The 21543-nt window shown below is 44.6% G+C and overlaps 1 long non-coding RNA gene across 1 annotated transcript in view; it reads left to right on the top strand.

Moving 5' to 3' along the window:
• Positions 1 to 21310, top strand: part of LOC140482481 (uncharacterized) — a 54839-nt gene extending 33529 nt beyond the window's left edge. The window contains exon 3 of the long non-coding RNA XR_011961729.1: positions 21192 to 21310. This is a non-coding gene — a long non-coding RNA (uncharacterized lncRNA). The remainder of the gene's footprint in view (positions 1 to 21191) is intronic.
• The last annotated feature ends 233 nt before the right edge of the window (positions 21311 to 21543 follow it).

Raw genomic sequence — 21543 nt, 5'->3', positions numbered from 1 at the left:
GGTACCTTTAAATGCATGGCTATGACTGAATTGGGAACATTGCACACACCAGAATTGTGGCTGGATCCTCAAAAGAGGAGGAAATTGAATTTATGTTGACATTTTTAGAACAGCTTCCTTTATAGGGGACCATAACATTCATGGTCACCAGAGGAGTCTTGACGTTCTAAGAAAATGCAAGTTAGAGTTCACTAAGTGACATTTATAATGTGTCCTTGGTTTCAGTTATTTGTACACATTTTCGAGCGAATGTCAGCTATTTGCCATAGACAGCCCTGAATTCCATAATAAAGTGGAAACTGCAGCTTGAGGCTCTGTCAGAATATTGTTTGAACAAAGAGGTTAAAAGACAGTCAGGGAAATATGTCTGAAAATCCTTCATACTTCCATGCTTCTGGGTGATAGGATGGTGAAAAAGGAAAGAAAATGACATATAAAAGAAGAAAATTGTCAAAATTGTCTTTTCTTAAAATGTGAATTCTGAAAACCTCCAGCTCTTTCTGCAGCAGCATTTGTAAAAAATGTGGCAAGCTTCATTGAGTTAATTATAAGAAAACTCTGACGATGTTCATTTCTCGCTGTGGTACTTTGATGAGTATATGTGCACAATAATTGCATCCTAAAACACTTGGCAGATCTGCAGCAGAATCAAATTTCGGTTTCACTTGATTCTGTTCATCTCATTCAGGGAATCTAATAGACATCGGAGTACACAATATGAGAGTTTTAGTGACATCAGAAATAATGCTGGAAACCAAAGACCGAAATACCAATAATGTCACTAATGGGAGACTGAATTCTACCGCAATTATAAAATGAAAGTGCAGTTACACCATTCCAAGACTCTGGGATAGAGTGATTGCACAGGGTCAATGCAATGTCTACATCAGACTTTCAGAATGCTGGCAAGTTCAGAAATGATGGGAGATGGAAAATGAAAATGGTGAAGTCTTTGAAGTGATGGAAGTGTAAGTGGTCTCTTCTGACTATCTATAGGTAACCTTCAAGATCGTCTCCTCCTCAAGGAATGCATTAGCTGAGCCCCATCTTGTGCAATCTAAGATCTAATCAGCTGCAGACTGAAGCTCATTTGTTGAACTACATGGAAATACAAAATGGAATTGTCGCCATTGCACTTTAAAATGCCAAACAAATACTGATAATGTCTTATACAGCTATTATCACCGACACTGATCAGAATACTTCTGAGTGAGCTAACAGATCTGTGTATTCAGTGATGGAATATTACATGATAGATTTAAAAGCTCAATGCTTTGAACCTTTTCTTAGTTCACAATCAGGATCTAGATACTTGTATTATAGGTGACTAAAGAATATTTGGGCTTTGATCTAATTGTAACATAGAAGTAATATATAGTTTCTTTACACATAACACCCGGAGAAAATCATCCCCAATTTTGTCTGCTTAACTAATTATTATTACATTTTTTCTGCAGCTAACACTGTGAAGGAGAATTGTTTTCAAAATTACAGTGACCCATCAGGACAATCCATGCGAAAATTTTCTTAGTGATAAAAGTAAAGGCTGTTGTGTAAAATAATTATAAAGTTTATGAAAAAAAATGTAATTACCAATACAATATTCTGCCCTTATTTGTTTAATGCAATTTTTTACTTTAGTATCCTTCAAGGTATGTGTGCCTTGAGTATGCATAATAAGGAGGTGTCGGTGTTGGACTGGGGTGGACAAAGTTAAAAAAAATACAATACCAGGTTGACGTCCAACAGGTTTATTTGGAAGTACAAGCATTCAGAGCGCTGCTCCTTCATCAGGTAGCTAGTGGGGCAGGATCATAAGATACAGAATTTACAGCACAAGATCATAATGTCATGCAACTGATATAATATATTGAACAAACCGAGATTGCTGTAAAGTCTTTCATCTTTCAGAATGTGTTGCAGGTTTCGATTCATTAATATGTAAATCCCAGAACTTCTTTCAAGTCACATTCCCAAGATAGCTTAGGCTTTATTTAAAAAAGATTGACATCTCAGCTCAGACAATGCATCAAATGTTGTCAATGATAGACAACGGTGTCTATCTCATACAAAGCAGGCAAGGATACCTCGAGGCATGGTACACTGGCGAGATCAAGCAGATGGCACAACAACGGATGAATGGACACCATGTAACAATCTCCAGACAGGGATGTTCCCCCCCAGTTGGGGAACACTTAGAGATGTACAGCATGGAAACAGACTCTTTGGTCTAACCCGTCCATGCCGACCAGATAACCCAACCCAATCTAGTCCCACCTGCCAGCATCCGGCCCATATCCCTCCAAACCATTCCTATTCATATACCCATCCAAATGCCTCTTAAATGTTGCAATTGTACCTGCCTCCATCACTTCCTCTGGCAGCTCATTCCATACAGGTACCACTCTCTGCGTGAAAAAGTTGCACCTTAGGTTGCTTTTATATCTTTCCCCTCTCACCCTAAACCTATGCCCTCTAGCTCTGAACTCCCCGACCCCAGGGAAAAACTTTGCCTATTTATCCTATCCATGCCACTCATAATTTTGTAAACCTCTATAAGGTCACCCCTCAGCCTCCAATCCTCCAGGGAAAACAGCCCCAGCCTGTTCAGCCTCTCCCTATAGCTCAAATCCTCCAACCCTGGCAACATCCTTGTAAATAGTTTCTGAACCCTTTCAAGTTTCACAACATCTTTCCGATAGGAAGGAGACCAGAATTGCTTCAGCGGTCAGTGACATTTGACCTTGGATCTTCGGGTAACCATCCGCCAGTTTGGATTTCAGGATATGCAACAACGCAGAGTGCCCAAGCAGAGGCTGATAGCTAAGTTCAATACCCATGGAGGATGTCTAGGAGAAAGTGAGGACTGCAGATGCTGGAGATCAGAGCTTAAAAATGTGTTGCTGGAAAAGCGCAGGAGGTCAGGCAGCATCAAAGGAACAGGAGAATCGATGTTTTGGGCATAAGCCCTGAAGAAGGGCTTATGCCTGAAACGTCGATTCTCCTGTTCATTTGATGCTGCCTGACCTGCTGCGCTTTTCCAGCAACACATTTTTAACCCATAAGGATGTCCTCAACCAAGACCTTGGGTTCATGTCATACTACAGGTGACCCCTTTACACTGTGCACTCTCTCATACACACACACTCTTACATACTCACACACTCATACCCTGTCCCATACACATGCGTTCTCTCGGATTAACACACGTACACACCCCACCCCCATACTCACACCTATGGACACACCCTTCACAGGCTTATACTCCATCACTCTCACACACTCTACCAAGCATGCACACACTCACAGGCACTCGCACTCACGCACATGCACATGCGTGCACACACATACATTCTCTCTCTCTTTTTCTCCTTCACATACACGCACATACTCACATTAGTCTATGGGGTGAATCAGACTATAACCTGATGTTGTGTGATTTTAACTTTGAGTATGCACAGGCATTTAGACCAATAACTGTTTGTTAAAGGAATTTAAGAAGTTGTTTGCATTTTTAGAAAGTGAGCAAAAGGTCGACCTTTAGGAAGTCAGCAACAGCTAAAAAAGAGTGACCCATAGAGAGAGAGAGATTTGACATCATAGAACTATTAAAAAAAACTGACACAAGAGATAAGATAACAAAAATACCAAAGAACTGCAGATGCTGGAAGTAAGAAACAAAACCAGAAATTGATAGAAAAACTCAGCAGGTAGGGCAGCATCTATGGAGAGAAAACAGGGTGAACGATTCAGGTCTAGTGACTCTTCTTCAGAAGTGCTTGTAGGTAGGAAAGAGTTGGTAATTAAGCTAAAGATGGGGTGGAGGAAGGAAGTAGGAATAAGTGATAGGCCGAGATGGAGCCCAGAGAGACAAAACAATTGGGCAGATGAAGAAATGAGTAAAGGTCAGCCTGGGAGAATCAATACCTGCTGGTGGGGAACTGTAGTGACTGACAATGGGTTGTGTGTGGAAGCAGCCCATGTAATAACAAGGTTCAGTGTGTGGAGGTTGAGGTAAGGACATAGGAGAGGTGTTCAGGCCCCAAACGTACTAAACTTGGTATTGAGTGCAGAAGGCTATCAGGTTCCCAAGCAGAAAGTGACATGTTTGTTCTCCAGCTTATGCTGAGCTTCACTGGAGCACTGTAATAAGCCTGAGACAGAGATTTTGACCAGGGAACAGGGTGGTGTGTTGAAGCAGATAATTGGAAGCTCAGGGTTATTTTTGCGAAATGGTCGTCAAGTCTGCGTTTCATCTTCCCAATGTGGAGGAGACCCCATTGTGAGTGTTGAATATAGTAGATTACATTGAGTGCAGTTAAATCTCTGTTTCACCTGGAAGGTGTGTCTGGAAGGAAGACGTACCATCAAGGGTGGTGCTGTTGTAGTCTGGCGTACTGACCTCTACATTGTGCCAGCTCTCAGACACCTTCTCCTACCATGGAACACTAGGTCATTGTGTTCACAAGAGTCGCTAATTTTGTTTCATTTGGTGATCTCTCCTTCACCCCCTCCAAGCTCATAGTCCCCCAATCCCACATAGACCTGTTCTACTTCCCTTCCAAAATTCACAAATAGGACTGCTCAGGCAGACGCAATATTTCTGCCTGCTCGCCCCATAGGACGCACCTCTTCCTACCTTGATTTGAGTTTTTCTATCCTTCTCCAGTCCCTTCCCACTTCTATCCGTGTTTGCTCTAACACTATTTCAGAATTTCCAGTTTGCAGGATCCAGCCTCCTCTTCTTCATCAAAGATGTGCAATCCCTTTACACATCCATCCCCCATTAGGATGGTCTCAGGGCTCTCCGCTTCTGTCTGGAACAAAGGCCTGAACTGTTCCTATCCTCCAGCACCCTCCCCCACATGGCCACGCTCATCCTCACTTTGAACAACTTCTTCTGTAACTCTTCTCACTTCATTCAGGTCAAAAGTGTGACCATGAGCACTAGTTATGTCTGACTCTCCGTGGAGTTCATCGGACATTCCTTGTTCCAGTCCTGATCTGGCCCCCACTCATAACTCTTTCACTGGTACATCAATGGCATAATTGATGCCGCTTCCCTCTCTCGTTCGGAATTGGAAAAGTTTATCAATTTCACTTCTGATTTCCACCCTGCTCTCACCTCCACCTGGTCTATCTCTGACCCCGCCCTTCCCATCCTCAACCTCTCTGTTTCTCTTTCTGATAACAGGCTGGCACCAATATCCATTTCAAACCCATCGACTCCCAAAGTTACCTGGACTATACATCCTCACACCCTGCTTCTTAAGAACAGTAAATTTAATTCTCCCAGTTTCTCCATGCCTGGTGCATCTGTTCTGGTACTGCCACCACTTAGAGGGCCTCCAAAATGTCCACCTTCCTCCTCCACCAAGGATTTCCCACATGAATTGTGGTTGACAAGCCCTCATTCATGTCACGCCTGACTCCTGTACTTTGGTCCTCACCACTTCTCTTCCCTCATGCAATGTTGATAGGCGTCCCCTGGTCCTCACTTACTACCCCTCCTCAATCCTCATCCAAAGGATCATTAGCCAATACTTCAGCTAACTCCAGTGGGATGCCACCACCAGATATTTATTCCCCTCCCCTCCCCTCCTTTGTTAGCCTTCAGCAAGGACTGTTCCCGTGGGGACACCTTAGTCCACTCCTTCTCCACTCCCAACACAACACCATGTCTCCACAGCACCTTTTCATTTAATTGCAGAAGGTGTAAGATTTGCCTGTTTACTTCCTATCCATGGCCCAGACACAGCTTGTGGGTGAGTCAGTGATTTGTCTGCACTTTACTTAATCTAGTCTCCTGTATTTGCGGCTCACAATGGGAACCCTGCAGCCTTTCATTCTCAATATCGAGTTCAATAAAGAACTGAGACTTTCTCCCATGTCCTTAACCCAACCCCCAAACACCAGGCCTTGTTATCATAGGGGCTGGCTACCACAAACAACTATTGTCAGCCATCAATGATCCCCATTATCAGCTACTCATTCTCCCATTTTGATCGCTGCCCATGTCCTTGTTCAACTGTGTTTTTTCTCTCTCTGGCCTCCATCTCCCACCATTGTTTACTCTTCATCTCTCCGTCTATCTCATTTTCAGAATATATACCGACCTTTTCCTACCCACAATTCGTTCTGAATAAGGATTACTGGACCCGAATCTGCTTTCTTTCCACAGATGCTGCCAGACCTGTTAAGTTTTCCAGAAATTTCTGATTTTGTTTGAGAGAAAATAAGAGGTTGGAGGACTTCAGGGGTATCAAAATAAAACAGCATGAGAAAGAATATATCGAACATTACAGCACAGTACACGCCCTTCGGCCCTCGATGTTGCGCCGACCAGTCATACCATCTAACCTACACTATTCCATGTACGTCCATATGCTTATCCAATCACGACTTAAATGGACTTAAAGTTGGCGAATCTACTACCATTGCAAGCAAAGCATTCCATACCCTTACTACTCTCTGAGTAAAGAAACTACCTCTGACATCTGTCCTATATCTATCACCCCTCAATTTAAAGCTATGCCTCCTTGTGCTCGCTGTCACCATACTTAGAAAAAGGCTCTCCCTGTCCACCCTATCTAACCCTCTGATTATCTTATATGTCTCTATTAAGTCACCTCTCAACCTTCGTCTCTCTAATGAAAACAGCCTCAAGTCCCTCAGCCTTTCCTCGTAAGACCTTCCCTCCATACCAGGCAACATCCTAGTAAATCTCCTCTGCACTCTTTCCAAAGCTTCCACATCCTTCTTATAATGCGGTGACCAGAACTGGACACAAAACTCCAAGTGCAGCCGCACTAGAATTTTGTACAGCTGCAGCATAACCTCATGGTTCTGGAACTCGATCCCTCTATTAATAAAAGCTAAAACACTGTATGCCTTCTTAACAACCCTGTCAACCTGGGTAGTAACTTTCAAGGATCTGTGTACCTGGACACCGAGATCTCTCTGCTCAGCTACACTACCGAGAATCTTACCATTATAGCCCAGTACTTTGCATTCCGGTTACTCCGACCAAAGTGAGTCACCTCACACTTGTCCGCATTAAACTCCATTTGCCACCTCTCAGCCCAGCTCTGCAGCTTATCTATGTCTCTCTGTAACCTACAAAATTCTTCGTCACTATCCACAACTCCAGCGACCTTAGTGTCGTCTGCAAATTTACTAATCTACCCGTCTACGCCCTCATCCAGGTTGTTTTATAAAAATGACAAACAGCAGTGGACCCAACACTGACCCTTGTGGTACACCACTGGTAACTGGACTCCAGGATGAACATTGGTAAAAACAATGACTGCAGATGCTGGAAACCAGATTCTGGATTAGTGGTGCTGGAAAAGCACAGCAGATCAGGCAGCATCCGAGGAGCAGTAAAATCAATGTTTCGGGCAAAAGCCCTTCATCAGGAATACAGGAGAGGGCCTGAAGGGTGGAGAGATAAATGAGAGAAGGGTGGGTGTGGGGAGAAAATAGCATAGAGTACAATAGGTGAGTGGGGGTGGGGATGAAGGTGATAGGTCAGGGAGGTGGGGAGAAGGTAGCAAAGTGTACAATGGGCGGATGGGGGTGGGATGATGGTGATAGGTCAGAGAGGAGGAGGGAGTAGATAGGTGGAAAAGATGATAGGCAGGTAGGACAAGTCATGGGGACAGTGCTGAGCTGGAAGTTTGGAACTGGGGTGAGGTGGGGGAAGGGGAAATGAGGAAACTGTTGAAGACCACATTGATGCCCTGGGGTTGAAGTGCTCTGAGGTGGAAGATGAAGCGTTCTTCCTCTAGGCATCGGGTGGTGAGGGAGCGGTGGTGAAGGAGGCCCAGGACTTCCATGTCCTTGGCAAAGTGGGAGGGGGAGTTGAAATGTTGGGCCACAGGGCAGTGTGGTTGATAGGTGCGGGTGTCCCAGAGGTGTTCCCTAAAGCGCTCTGCTAGGAGGCGTCCAGTCTCCCCAATGTAGAGGAGACCACATCGGGAGCAACGGATACAATAAATGATATTAGTGGATGTGCAGGTAAAACTTTGGATATGGAAGGCTGCTTTAGTGCCTTGGATAGAGGTGAGGGAGGAGGTGTGGGCACAGGTTTTACAGTTCCTCGGTAGCAGGGGAAAGTGCCAGAATGGGAGGGTGGGTCGTAGGGGGGTGTGGACCTGACCAAGTAGTCACGGAGGGAACGGTCTTTGCGGAAGGCGGAAAGGGGTGGGGAGGGAAATATATCCCTGGTGGTGGGGTCTTTTTGGAGGTGGCGGAAATGTCGGCAGATGATTTGGTTTATGCGAAGGTTTGTAGGGTGGAAGGTGAACAACGGGGTGGGGGGCTTCTGTCCTTGTTACGGTTGGAGGGGTGGGGTCTGAGGGCAGAGGTGCGGGATGTGGACGAGATGCGTTGGAGGGCATCTTTAACCACTTGGGAAGGGAAATTGCGGTCTCTAAAGAAGGAGGCCATCTGTGGTGGAACAGGTCCTCCTGGGAGCTGATACAGTGGAGGCGGAGGAATTGGGAATACAGGGTGGCAATTTTGCAGGAGGTAGGGTGGGACGAGGTGTAATCCAGGTAGCTGTGGGAGTCAGTGGGTTTGTAAAAAATGTCGGTGTCAAGTCGGTCGACATTAATGGAGATGGAGAGGTCCAGGAAGGGGAGCGAGGTGTCAGAGATGGTCCAGGTGAATTTAAGGTCAGGGTGGAATGTGTTGGTGAAGTTGATGAATTGCTCAACCTCCTCACAGGAGCACGAGGTGGCGCCAATGCAGTCATCAATGTAGCGGAGGAAGACGTGGGGAGTGGTGCCGATGTAATTACAGAAGATTGACTGTTCTACGCAGCCAATAAAGAGACAGGCATAGCTGGGGCCCATACATGTGCCCATGGCTACCCCTTTGGTCTGGAGGAAGTGGGATGATTCGAAGGAGAAATTGTTAAGGGTGAGGACCAGTTCAGCCAAACAAATGAGAGTGTCGGTGGAAGGATGAACATTTCCCATCAACGACCATCCTCTGTCTTCTTTCAGCAAGCCAATTAGTGATCCAAACTGCTATATCTCCCACAATCCCATTCCTCCACATTTTATACAATAGCCTACTGTGGGGAACCTTATCAAACGCCTTGGTGAAAGCCATATACACCACATCAACTGGTTTACTCTCATCTACCTGTTTGGTCACCTTCTCAAAGAACTCAATAAGGTTTGTGAGGCACGACCTACCCTTCACACAACAATGCTGACTATCCCTAATAAAATTATTACATAGAACATAGAAAAATACAGCGCAGTACAGGCCCTTCGGCCCTCGATGTTGCGCCAACCGAAGCCTACCTAACCTACACTAGCCCAATAATTGAACGACCATAAAGAGGGAGAGTCCACCACTGATACTGGCAGGGCATTCCATGAACTCACAACCCGCTGAGTAAAGAATCTACCCCTAACATCTGTCCTATACCAACCTCCCCTTAATTTAAAGCTGTGTCCCCAAGTAACAGCTGACTCTATACGCGGAAAAAGGTTCTCACTGTCAACCCTATCTAAACCCCTAATCATCTTGTGTACCTCTATCAAATCTCCCCTAAACCTTCTTTTCTTCAATGAGAACAGCCCCAAGTGCCTCAGCCTTTCCTCATACGATCTTCCTACCATGCCAGGCAACATCCTGGTAAACCTCCTCTGCACCCGTTCCAGTGCCTCCACATCCTTCCTATAGTATGGCAACCAAAACTGTACACAATACTCCAGATAAGGCTGCACCAGAGTCTTATACAACTGCAACATAACCTCAGGACTCCGGAACTCAATTCCTCTACCAATAAAGCCCAGTACGCCATATGCCTTCTTCACAGCACTATTTACCTGGGTGGCAACTTTCAGAGATCTGTGTACATGGACACCAAGATCCCTCTGCTCATCCATTCTACCAAGTAGCCTACCATTAGCCCAGTAATCCATCTTCTTGTTACTCCTACCAAAGTGAATGACTTCACACTTAGCTACATTGAACTCCATTTGCCACCTTTCTGCCCAGCTCTGCAACTTATCTATATCCCACTGTAACCTGCCACATCCTTCTTCGCTGTCCACCACTCCACCGACTTTTGTATCATCCACAAACTTGCTCACCCAGCCATCAAGCCCTTCCTCCAGGTCATTTATAAAAATGACAAAAAGCAATGGTCCCAAAACAGATCCTTGTGGAACACCGCTAGTAACTGCACTCCAAGATGAACCTTTACTATCAACTATTACCCTCTGTCTCCTTCCAGCCAGCCAATTCCTAATCCAAACCTCTAATACACCCTCAATGCCATACCTCCGTAATTTTTGCAGTAGCCTACCATGGGGTACCTTATCGAACGCCTTGCTAAAATCCAAATACACCACATCTACTGCTTTACCCTCATCCACTTCCTTAGTCACCTTCTCAAAGAACTTAATAAGGTTTGTGAGGCACGACCTGCCCTTCACAAAACCATGCTGACTATCCTTGATCACATTATTCCTATCCAGATGTTCATAAATCCTATCCCTTACAATTCTCTCTAAGACTTTGCCCACAACAGAAGTGAGACTCACTGGCCTATAGTTACTAGGGCTGTCCCTACTCCCCTTCTTGAACAAGGGGACCACATTCGCTATCCTCCAGTCCTCTGGCACTATTCCTGTAGACAACGACGACATAAAAATCAAGGCCAATGGCTCTGCTATCTCCTCCCTAGCTTCCCAGAGGATCCTAGAATAAATGCCATCAGGCCCAGGGGACTTATCTATTTTCACCCTTTCCAGTATTCCCCGGACGTATTCCCTACATACCTCAAAGCCATCCATTCTAATCATTTGTGACTCAATATTCACATCAGCAACAACATCCTGTTCCTGAGTGAATACTGACGAAAAGTATTGATTTAGTGTCTCTCCAATCTCCTCTGCCTCCAAGCACAACTTCCCACTACTATCCTTGACTGGACCGATACCTACCCTAGTCATCCTTTTATTCCTGACATACCTATAGAAAGCCTTAGGATTTTCCCTAATCCTACCAGCCAAGGACTTTTCATGTCCCCTTCTCGCTGCTCTTAGCTCTCTCTTTAGATCCTTCCTGGCTACCTTATAACTCTCAATCACCCCAACTGAACCTTCACGCCTCATCTTTACATAGGCCGCCCTCTTCCCTTTTACAAGGGATTCCAATTCCTTATTAAACCATGGCTCCCTCACAAGACCCTTTCCTTCCTGCCTGACTGGTACATACTTATCAAGGACACCCAATAGCTGCTCCTTGAACAAGCTCCACATATCATTTGTGTCCTTCCCTTGAAGCCTATTTTTCCAATCCACACATCCTAAGTCATGCCTCACCGCATCATAATTTCCCTGCCCCCAGCTATAACTCCTGCCCTGCAGTGCACACTTATCCCTCTCCATCACTAAAGTAAAAGTCACCGAGTTGTGGTCACTGTCCCCGAAGTGCTCACCTACCTCCAAGTCTAACACCTGGCCTGGTTCATTACCTAGAACCAAATCCAGTATGGCCTCACCTCTTGTTGGCCTGTCTACATATTGTGTCAGGAAACCCTCCTGCACACATTGGACAAACACCGACCCATCTAACAAACTTGAACTATAGCTTTCCCAGTCAATATCTGGGAAGTTAAAGTCCCCCATAACAACCACCCTATTACTTTCACTCTTCTCCTGAATCATCCTTGCAATACTTTCCTCTAAGTCTCTCGGACTATTAGGAGGCCTGTAGAAAACTCCTAACAGGCTGACCTCACCATTCCTATTTCTAACCTCAGCCCAAACTACCTCAGATGGCAAGTCTTCCTCCATCGTCCTTTCCACCGCTGTAATACTCTCCTTGACAAGCAATGCCACACCTCCCCCTCTTTTACCCCCACCTCTGACCCTACTAAAACATTTAAACCCTGGAACCTGCAATAGCCATTCCTGTCCCTGTTCTACCCACGTCTCTGTAATGGCCACAACATCGAAGTCCCAGGTACCAACCCACGCTGCAAGTTCACCTACCTTATTTCTTATACTTCTGGCATTGAAGTATACACACTTCAAGCCACCTTCCTGTTTACCGGCACCCTCCTTCGAGATCGATGCCTTGTTCCTAACCTCCCTACACTCAAGGTCCTGTACCCTAAAGCTACAGTCCAGGTTCCTATGCCCCTGCAGAGTTAGTTTAAATCCTCCCAAAGAGCACTAGCAAACCTCCCCCCAAAGATGCTGGTGCCCCTCAGGTTCAGGTGGAGACCATCCTGTTTACAGAGGTCCCACCTTCCCCAGAAAGAACCCCAGTTGTCCAGAAACCGGAATCCCTCCCTCCTGCACCATCCCTGTAGCCACGCATTTAACTGTTCTCTCTCCCTATTCCTCGACTCTCTATCACGTGGCACGGGTAACAGACCAGAGACAACAACTCTGTTCGTTCTAGCTCTGAGCTTCCGTAACCAACTCATCCCACACGGACTCCGGACCACCTTTAAACCAGCAGAGTTCGGACCCAAACAGGACAAATGGTACAGACTACAGATTCAAAAACACCAGCAACAGTTCTCCTTCAGGATCCTCCGCTCCACGCTTGCAGCAATGCGCCGGCACCTAACCTCTCTCCAGTCAGCCCTGCCTCAGCTGAGGGCCACACTCCCTCAGAATTGCAAAGGACCCACTCTGTACTACATCCTCAGGAGAATTCATACTCTCAACAAACAGTATTTCAATTCCATCTCAAACATCAAAAACTGTAAGTACAACAAAATTTTATCCATCCACTTCCATAACCAGCGCTCCTCAATCATTCCAGAAGCTTCCCCTGGCCTCGGAAACACCATTAGCCATGCGGCTGATGCAGCTACCACCCCCACGCTGAGTGATGATGTCACTTCCACCCCCATCATGGCCACTCCCACTGACACTTCCAGCGCTCACATCATCGCTGATGCCACACGCTCAGTGACTTCCGCCAACCCTACTGCCATGATCACCACCACTTCCGCCCCCACCAGTGCCACTCACCTGCATTCTGCTGACATGCCCCCCACAGACCCCACTCTCACTATCCCCACCCCCCAGAACCCCGGGGGGAACCTTACCCCTGCTCATGCCTCCACCCCCATTCCCCCCACCATCACACCCACTCCAGGTACTGGCTCCGACCCCACTCCCAGCTCCACACCCACACCAGATCCCAGCTCCCGGCCTTGCCGAGTTTTCACCATCCCCCCAGACCTCTCACTCACTGAGGACGAACGAACAGTCCTCAGCAAAGGACTCACCTTCATCCCCCTCCGTCCACGCATCAATGAATTTAATACACGCCGTGACATCGAGCAATTCTTCCGCCGCCTCCGCCTCCGAGCTTACTTTCACAATCAGGACTCCCGCCCACCTTCCAAGCACCCCTTCGCCCACCTCCAACACACTACATCCACCTGGACACCCCGCGCTGGCCAATTACCTGCCCTCGACCTCTTCATTTCCAACTGCCGCCGGGACATTAACCGCCTCAACCTGTCTACCCCCCTCCCCCACTCCAACCTCTCACCCTCACAACGCACAGCCCTCCAATCCCTCTGCTCTAATCCCAACCTCACCATTAAGCCAGCGGATAAAGGGGGCGCAGTGGTAGTCTGATGCACTGACCTCTACACCGCTGAAGCCAAACACCAACTCGAGGACACCTCTTCCTACTGCCCCCTCGACCATGACCCCACCCCCCATCACCAAACCATCATCTCCCAGACCATACAGAACTTCATCACCTCAGGAGATCTCCCACCCACAGCTTCCAACCTCATAGTCCGGGAACCCCGCACTGCCCGGTTCTACCTCCTTCCCAAGATCCACAAGCCTGACCACCCTGGCTGACCCATTGTCTCAGCCCCTACCCCACTGAACTCATCTCTACCTACCTCGACACTGTCCTATCCCCCCTAGTCCAGAAACTCCCCACATATGTTCGAGACACCAACCACGCCCTCCACCTCCTCCAAGACTTCCGTTTCCCCGGCCCCCAACGCCTCATCTTCACCATGGATATCCAATCCCTCTACACCTCCATCCGCCATGACCAGGGCCTCCAAACCCTCCGTTTTTTCCTTTCCAGACGTCCCCAACAGTACCCTTCCACTGACACTCTCATTCGTTTGGCCGAACTGGTCCTCACCCTTAACAATTACTCCTTTGAATCGTCCCACTTCCTCCAGACCAAAGGGGTAGCCATGGGCACACATATGGGCCCCAGCTATGCTTGTCTCTTTGTTGGCTACGTAGAACAGTTGATCTTCCGTAATTACACCGGCACCACTCCCCACCTCTTCCTCCGCTACATTGATGACTGCATTGGCGCCACCTCGTGCTCCCGCGAGGAGGTTGAGCAATTCATCAACTTCACCAACACATTCCACCCTGACCTTAAATTTACCTGGACCATCTCTGACACCTCGCTCCCCTTTTTGGACCTCTCCATCTCCATTAGTGACAACCGACTTGACACTGACATTTTTTACAAACCCACTGACTCCCACAGCTACCTGGATTACACCTCTTCCCACCCTATCTCTTGCAAAAATGCCATCCCGTATTCCCAATTTCTCCGCCTCCGCCGTATCTGCTCCCAGGAGGACCAGTTCCACCACAGAACACATCAGATGGCCTCCTTCTTGAGAGACCGCAATTTCCCTTCCCACGTGGTTAAAGATGCCCTCCAATACATCTCGTCCACATCCAGCACCTCTGCCCTCAGACCCCACCCCTCCAACCGTAACAAGGACAGAACGCCCCTGGTGCTCACCTTCCACCCTACAAACCTTCGCATAAACCAAATCATCTGCCGACATTTCCGCCACCTCCAAAAAGACCTCACCACCAGGGATATATTTCCCTCCCCACCCCTTTCCGCCTTCCGCAAAGACCGTTCCCTCCGCGACTACCTGGTCAGGTCCACACCCCCCTACGACCCACCCTCCCATTCTGGCACTTTCCCCTGCCACCGCAGGAACTGTAAAACCTGTGCCCACACCTCCTCCCTCACCTCTATCCAAGGCCCTAAAGGAGCCTTCCACATCCATCAAAGTTTTACCTGCACATCCACTAATATCATTTATTGTATCCGTTGCTCCCGATGTGGTCTGCTCTACATTGGGGAGACTGGACGCCTCCTATCAGTGCACTTTAGGGAACATCTCTGGGACACCCGCACCAATCAACCAAACTGCCCCGTGGCCCAACATTTCAACTCCCCCTCCCACTCTGCCAAGGACATGGAGGTCCTGGGCCTCCTTCACCGCCGCTCCCTCACCACCAGACGCCTGGAGGAAGAACGCCTCATCTTCCGCCTCAGAACACTTCAACCCCAGGGACTTGTGGACTTCAATAGCTTCCTCATTTCCCCTTCCCCCACCTCATCCTAGTTTCAAACTTCCAGCTCAGCACTGTCTCCTTGACTTATCCGGACTTGTCCAACCTGCCTATCTCCTTTTCCACCTATCCACTCCACCCTCTCCTCCTTGACCTATCACCTTCATCTCCTCCCCCACTCAACCATTGTACTCTATGCTACTCTCTCCCCACTCCCACCCTCCTCTAGCTTATCTCTCCACGCTTCAGGCTCACTGCCTTTATTCCTGATGAAGGGCTTTTGCCCGAAACATCGATTTCGCTGCTCGTTGGATACTGCCTGAACTGCTGTGCTTTTCCAGCACCACTAATCCAGTATTTGCTTTCCAGCATTTGCAGTCATTGTTTTTACCTCTAGCTCCCTGAACGCCTGCCTAACATCCTCACCTGTAGTGCCTCGGGTTCCTCGCCTGCGCGCTTTTATAGAGAAAAAATACCTTCCCAGGTAAGCTAGCACGACACCAGCTTCCGGGTCCGCTAGGCGTTTAAAAAAAACTTTAAATTTTAACTGTTTAAAAAAATAACTGGACTATACCGCGACTTAAACTAAACACCATCAGACAGCCGTTACCTGCTCCGCCGAGAGAGTGAGGATTTATAATCATTCTTTTCTAGATGATTATAAATCCTATTTCTTCTAATCTTTCCAACACTTTACCAACAACTGAAGTAAGGCTCACTGGTCTATAATTACTAGGGTTGTCTCTACTCCCCTTCTTGAACAGGGGAACCACATTTTCTATCCTCCAGTCTTCTGGCACTATTCCTGTAGACAATAATGATTTAAAGATCAATGTCAAAGGCTCGGCAATCTCCTCCCTGGCTTCCCAGAGGATCCTAGGAATGAGAGAATGAAAGAATGAGAGATTAGATGACTTCAGGACTATCTATTAAAAAAATCTGGTATTCATGACAGCAAACATACAAAGAACTTTAGATCAAGATGTGGTATCATGGGAAGGTTTAACTAGATTGGTTATGTGTAGTGTTTTTTTAGGAGCTGAGTCTTTGCAAGTGGATGACCAAATCAGTGATATTAGGCCCTCCACAGAATAAACAATTTGGAGTTGAACAGAACCGGGATTGAGTTCCTTGCAAAATGTTTTGCTCATGTTAATGATGTGGAGCTCCTTTGAAATTAGGATCAGAATCTTGAAAACTCCAATGAGGAAGGCAAAGAAGGAAAAGGTGGCAGTGTAGATCTGTAAGATAATGATGCTATTTGTACAATAGAAAGGAGTAAACATTGTTAAATAATTCATTGACAGGTGAGGATGTTACTGACTAGGCCCATGCCTAATTAGATAAAAACAATGACTGCAGATGCTGGAAACCAGATTCTGGATTAGTGGTGCTGGAAGAGCACAGCAGTTCAGGCAGCATCCAAGGAGCAGCGAAATGGACATTTCGGGCAAAAGCCCTTCATCAGGAATTTTTGCCTGAAACATCGATTTCGCTGCTCTTTGGATGCTGCCTGAAATGCTGTGCTCTTCCATCCCTCATTATCCAGGGACAGTTTTGAGTCAAACACATTGCTGTTGGTCTGGAGTCACATGTAGGCCAGACCAGGTAAGGGTGGCAGTTTGCTTCTTTCAAAAACATTATTGAACCAGATTTTTTTCCTGACAATCAATAATGCTTTTATGGTCATTAAACTCTTAATTTCAGGATTTTATTGAATTCAAATTCCACATCTGTTGGTTCTCAGATGGTTTCTGGATTAACAGTCCAGCTATAATAAATGCCATTGGGTTGTCACCTCCTGTGGTTGAGAAAACCAGGTTATGGAAACAGTTTGGATAGAGATGAGAAATGTTAAAGGTAAAAAGTAACTTATGAGAATGGTGTACAAGCCCTCTAACAGTAACTGAAAGATAGGGTGGGTCATGAAGAAGTAATGATCTCTTATGAGAAAAGCAAACAATAATCATGAAAGGTTTTTTTTACCTTATTAAATGTTTTCTCAAAATCCAAATATGTTACACCCAAACATTCCCTTTTATCTATCTTGCTTGTTCACTCCTCAAAGAATTCTAATAAATTGGTCAGGCATGAATTCCCTTTCATGAATCCATGTTGGTTGTATTTGTTTACATTATGTATTTCTAAGTGCTCTGCTATGACATCCATCATAATAAATTCTAACAATTTTTCAAAACAGAATGACAATTGGCTTTTTGTTCCATGATTTTTGTTTTAATCTCCTTTAAAGGGTAGGATGCAGAAAAGTAATTAATGGAGGAAAAGTCAATTTCAATGAAGAATTAATCTGGATCAAACAAACTGTATTCAAACCTTGGTAGGAAAGACAGTGACTGGTCAGTTTTCTGCATTCAAAGAGGAGGTGGTTCAGGCAAAGTGAATGTAAATTTCTTCCAAAGAGAACATGAGAGCAACCGCATTCAGAACTTCATGGATGACAAAAGAGATGGAAACTATGATCAGATGAAAAGAAACTGCTTATGGCCAACATCGTAATACGTTCGAAAATCAGGCTAACCACAGAAGGTTGCGAACTTGTTGAGTCTGGTATAAAATCAATATTTGTGAATGATACAAAACTTGAAAGTATTATAAACTGTAAGAAATTTAATGTAGACCTTCAGAAGGCAATAGACAAGTTATTGAAGTGGGCAGATAGGCCCAGGTGAAGTTAAATATGAACAAGTGTAAGGTGATACATTTCAGTCAGATGAGCATGGAGAGACTATATAAAGTAACAATTCCAAAGGCAGTTCAGGAGCAGAGAGACCTGGATCAATACATGTATAAGTCATTAACCCTAGCAGAACAGGTAGATAGAGCCAGCAGGAAAGCATGGAGTATCCCAGAATTTAATAATTTAGGAATGCAAGGGACATGAACAATGACATTATGTTGAATTTACATAAGGGATTTGCCATCCTGATGAAGGGTTCCAGCCCGAAACATTGATTTTCCTGCTCCTCAGATGCTGCCTGACCTGCTGTGCTTTTCCAGCAACACACTCTCAACAATAAGAAATTTGCATCCAGTTCTGGGTGCTGCACTTTGGAAGGATGCCAAGATATTGATGGGAGTTTCAAAGAGGTTTCAGTGATGATTCTCGTGATGAAGAATTTCAGTACTGAAAGTAGATTGAAGAATCTACAGCTGCAGAAGAGAAGTCTCAAAGAAGATCTGATAAAACTATTCCAAGACATGACAGATGTAGACAGGGTAAAATTTCCACTCATGAAAAATTGAAGAATGAGAGGATACCTTTTTTTAGGGTCTGGGAATTAAGGGATGCTTGTTTGATTAGGAAGAATATGAAGGATTACAAGGAGAAGATGGGAGAATGGCACAAAGTAGGATGCTCATTTTGAAGGTGGTTATGAACGTAATGGGCCAATCGATCTTCATCTGTGCTTTAACAATTTTATAATTGTGTGGTACTGTAAATATTTATGATTGATCACAGACTTGCTTTCACAGATCACTTGTTAATCTTACTGTACTCAATGGAAAACAGAATGTTGTAAATCACCTGGGGAACTGCAACACCACAGTAAAAATAAATATTGGCTTTTTTTTCATTTTATATTGATCACCAAAGACAGTCAGCATAAGTTAATCAACTTTTTCTGAGATAGTGGCTCCAACTTTGACAATCAAATTAAACAGAGGTTACTTATCGTCTGTGGTTAATAAGAAGATAAGATTATTGAAGGAACATGTGTTTTCCCACAAATATTAACCAGTTTCTGTCAACAGAGAAGAAAGACTCATGTTCCTATTTGAATATGCAGATATACCTAGTTATGCTATTGAGTCCCAAACTAGTTATTTTAGTTAGATACCAGAACATAATAACATCTGGTCAAATCTGTTGAATAAAGAATTGCTGGCTGAAAGAGACTGGAACACCCAAGTTTGTAATTTTTATTTCAGGTTTCTATTGAATTCAAATGAAATAAAAATTGGGACAGGCAATCAATTCACTATCACTGAATTTATGCTGCACACAGAGTCAAGATTTGTTCCTCTGAGTGAAGATGTACGCTCATGACCATCCAATATCTAAAGACACAATTGCAGAAACTAAAAATGTAGTAATGGTGTCTCCTTGTGAAGTAAATGGAACATTCATGTCTTCCACTTGTCTGCTTTCATTTCTTTATAGGTGGACTGAGAAAACACTTGGTGCAATGAAGTCATAAATTAATTGCTACATTGCTTCATTGCCCAACAAGTGAGCACAGAGAGTTATGATCAGATTCACTCCCTTCAATCAATATAACTTGTCTTCACATGATAATGTGAAATAATAAATAGAGCAGAGGACCCTTTATCTTAAGCAATATTCACCCTACTGGCCAAAAAAATCCATCTCAGAATAATAATAATGTGTTTTTTCAAATCCTGCTATACAACAGGTACTCTGTCAAAATGTTTTCAAAGAAGAACCTCCTTCTCGCTAAGATGGGATTGCACTGTTCTTCCTGTAAAGATTATCATAGAAACCCTTTATTAAAATCTGTCATGACTGGCTTACAGAGCATAATGTGCACAGATGTTCATCCGCACTACCTCAGTGGTAATGTGGCAGCAAAAAAAACCTTACTCCTTATGAAGGTGCCATGTCAATGCATTCTGCTTGCACCTATTGAAATTGTAGAACATTAACTCTTAGACCAATAAGCCCGAAACATCGACTCTACTGCTCCTCGGATGCTGCCTGAACTGCTGTGCTCTTGCAGCACCACTAATCCAAAATCTGGTTGCCAGCATCTGCAGTCATTGTTTTTACCCAATAAGTTTATGTAGCAATCATCTTCAGCTTGAAGGATATGAAATAATTCTGAACAAAGATCAAAATATTGCAACCCAAGTTGTCTAACCTTGTGCTCTCTTCATTTAAAGCATTTTTATTTTACACATTTTCAAAGGAACTGATTAATCACAATACACAAATATGAATAAGAATATATTTTATATAATTTTGTCTGTTAAGTTTTAAGGACTTGCATTTGGAATTCATATTGCTATATTGTTCAGCTCTTTTCTGTAAAAGCTATAGGCTTTTCTCATCCACATACATCTGAAAAAGTTACAACAGAATTAAGTTGGGAGTGATCAATTAAAACCAGACAAATGTGTACAGATCAGATATTTGTAAATATAAGCAAATTTAACATGTTAGACATTACTGGATTTCAAACCTTCTTCTCATAGCAAAGGATAAAATAGTATTTCTTTTGGAAAATACAAATTTTGCGGGAAAACACATGTTCCTCCAGTAATCTTATGTTCTTAAAATAAATAAGATGATAAATAACCTCTGGATAAAAGCAAATTACTGCAGCTGCTGGAATCTGAAACCAAAAGAGAAAATGCTGGAAAATCTCAACAGGTCTGGCAGCATCTGTAAGGAGAGAAAAGAGCTGACGTTTCTAGTCTAACTGACTTTGACATAGGGTCAGTTAGACTCGAAACATCAGCTCTTTTCTCTCCTTACAGATGCTGCCAGACCTGCTGAGATTTTCCAGCATTTTCTCTTTTGGTAATAAATAACCTCTGTTTAATTTGATTAGGACAGAATATTTATAAACCTCATGTATTTAAAGTAATATGAGTAATGCGAATAACTTTGGACATATGCTTTTGCTCTAGATGGTGACATATAAAGACTGGATGAATGCATCATAAATCTGCTTATTCAGTCTTTTATTGACTGAGCAACTAACTTAAACTGTTTGCACCTAGGAAGGTGTTCACATTTATGCTAGTATTGGTAAAGATTGTTAATGAAGTTCCATTTTTTGGCAGGTACACCATTCATTGCCTGTTCTTGGGGAAATTGCTAACATTGCAATGGAATTCTTTAATTGGAGTCAAGCCATGGATGTACAGTGGTTTAAACACATCTTCTGCTCATTATGCAACATCCTGTTAGGCAGTTTCATTCAGGACATCAGGCGGACCTATGACAAATCACAACTGTGATACTCCACGTTTGCTTCCTCCAATATCCACCTCCCCATCTCGCATAACACTGGATATGGAGGAAAGCACATGTTTACACCTCAAGGCTGAAATTCCAAGTAAGTATGATTGTGTAGTCTGAAGAATTTTTAAAAACACAGGTGTCATTTCATCTAAGAATTTGCAAAGTCAGCAG

The sequence above is a fragment of the Chiloscyllium punctatum genome, chromosome 1 (genome assembly GCF_047496795.1).
Source record: "Chiloscyllium punctatum isolate Juve2018m chromosome 1, sChiPun1.3, whole genome shotgun sequence".
In the NCBI taxonomy this organism is placed as follows: Eukaryota; Metazoa; Chordata; class Chondrichthyes; order Orectolobiformes; family Hemiscylliidae; genus Chiloscyllium; species Chiloscyllium punctatum.
The sequence above is the reverse complement of the archived record's forward strand: the minus strand, read 5'-3'. Positions and strand labels throughout refer to the sequence as shown.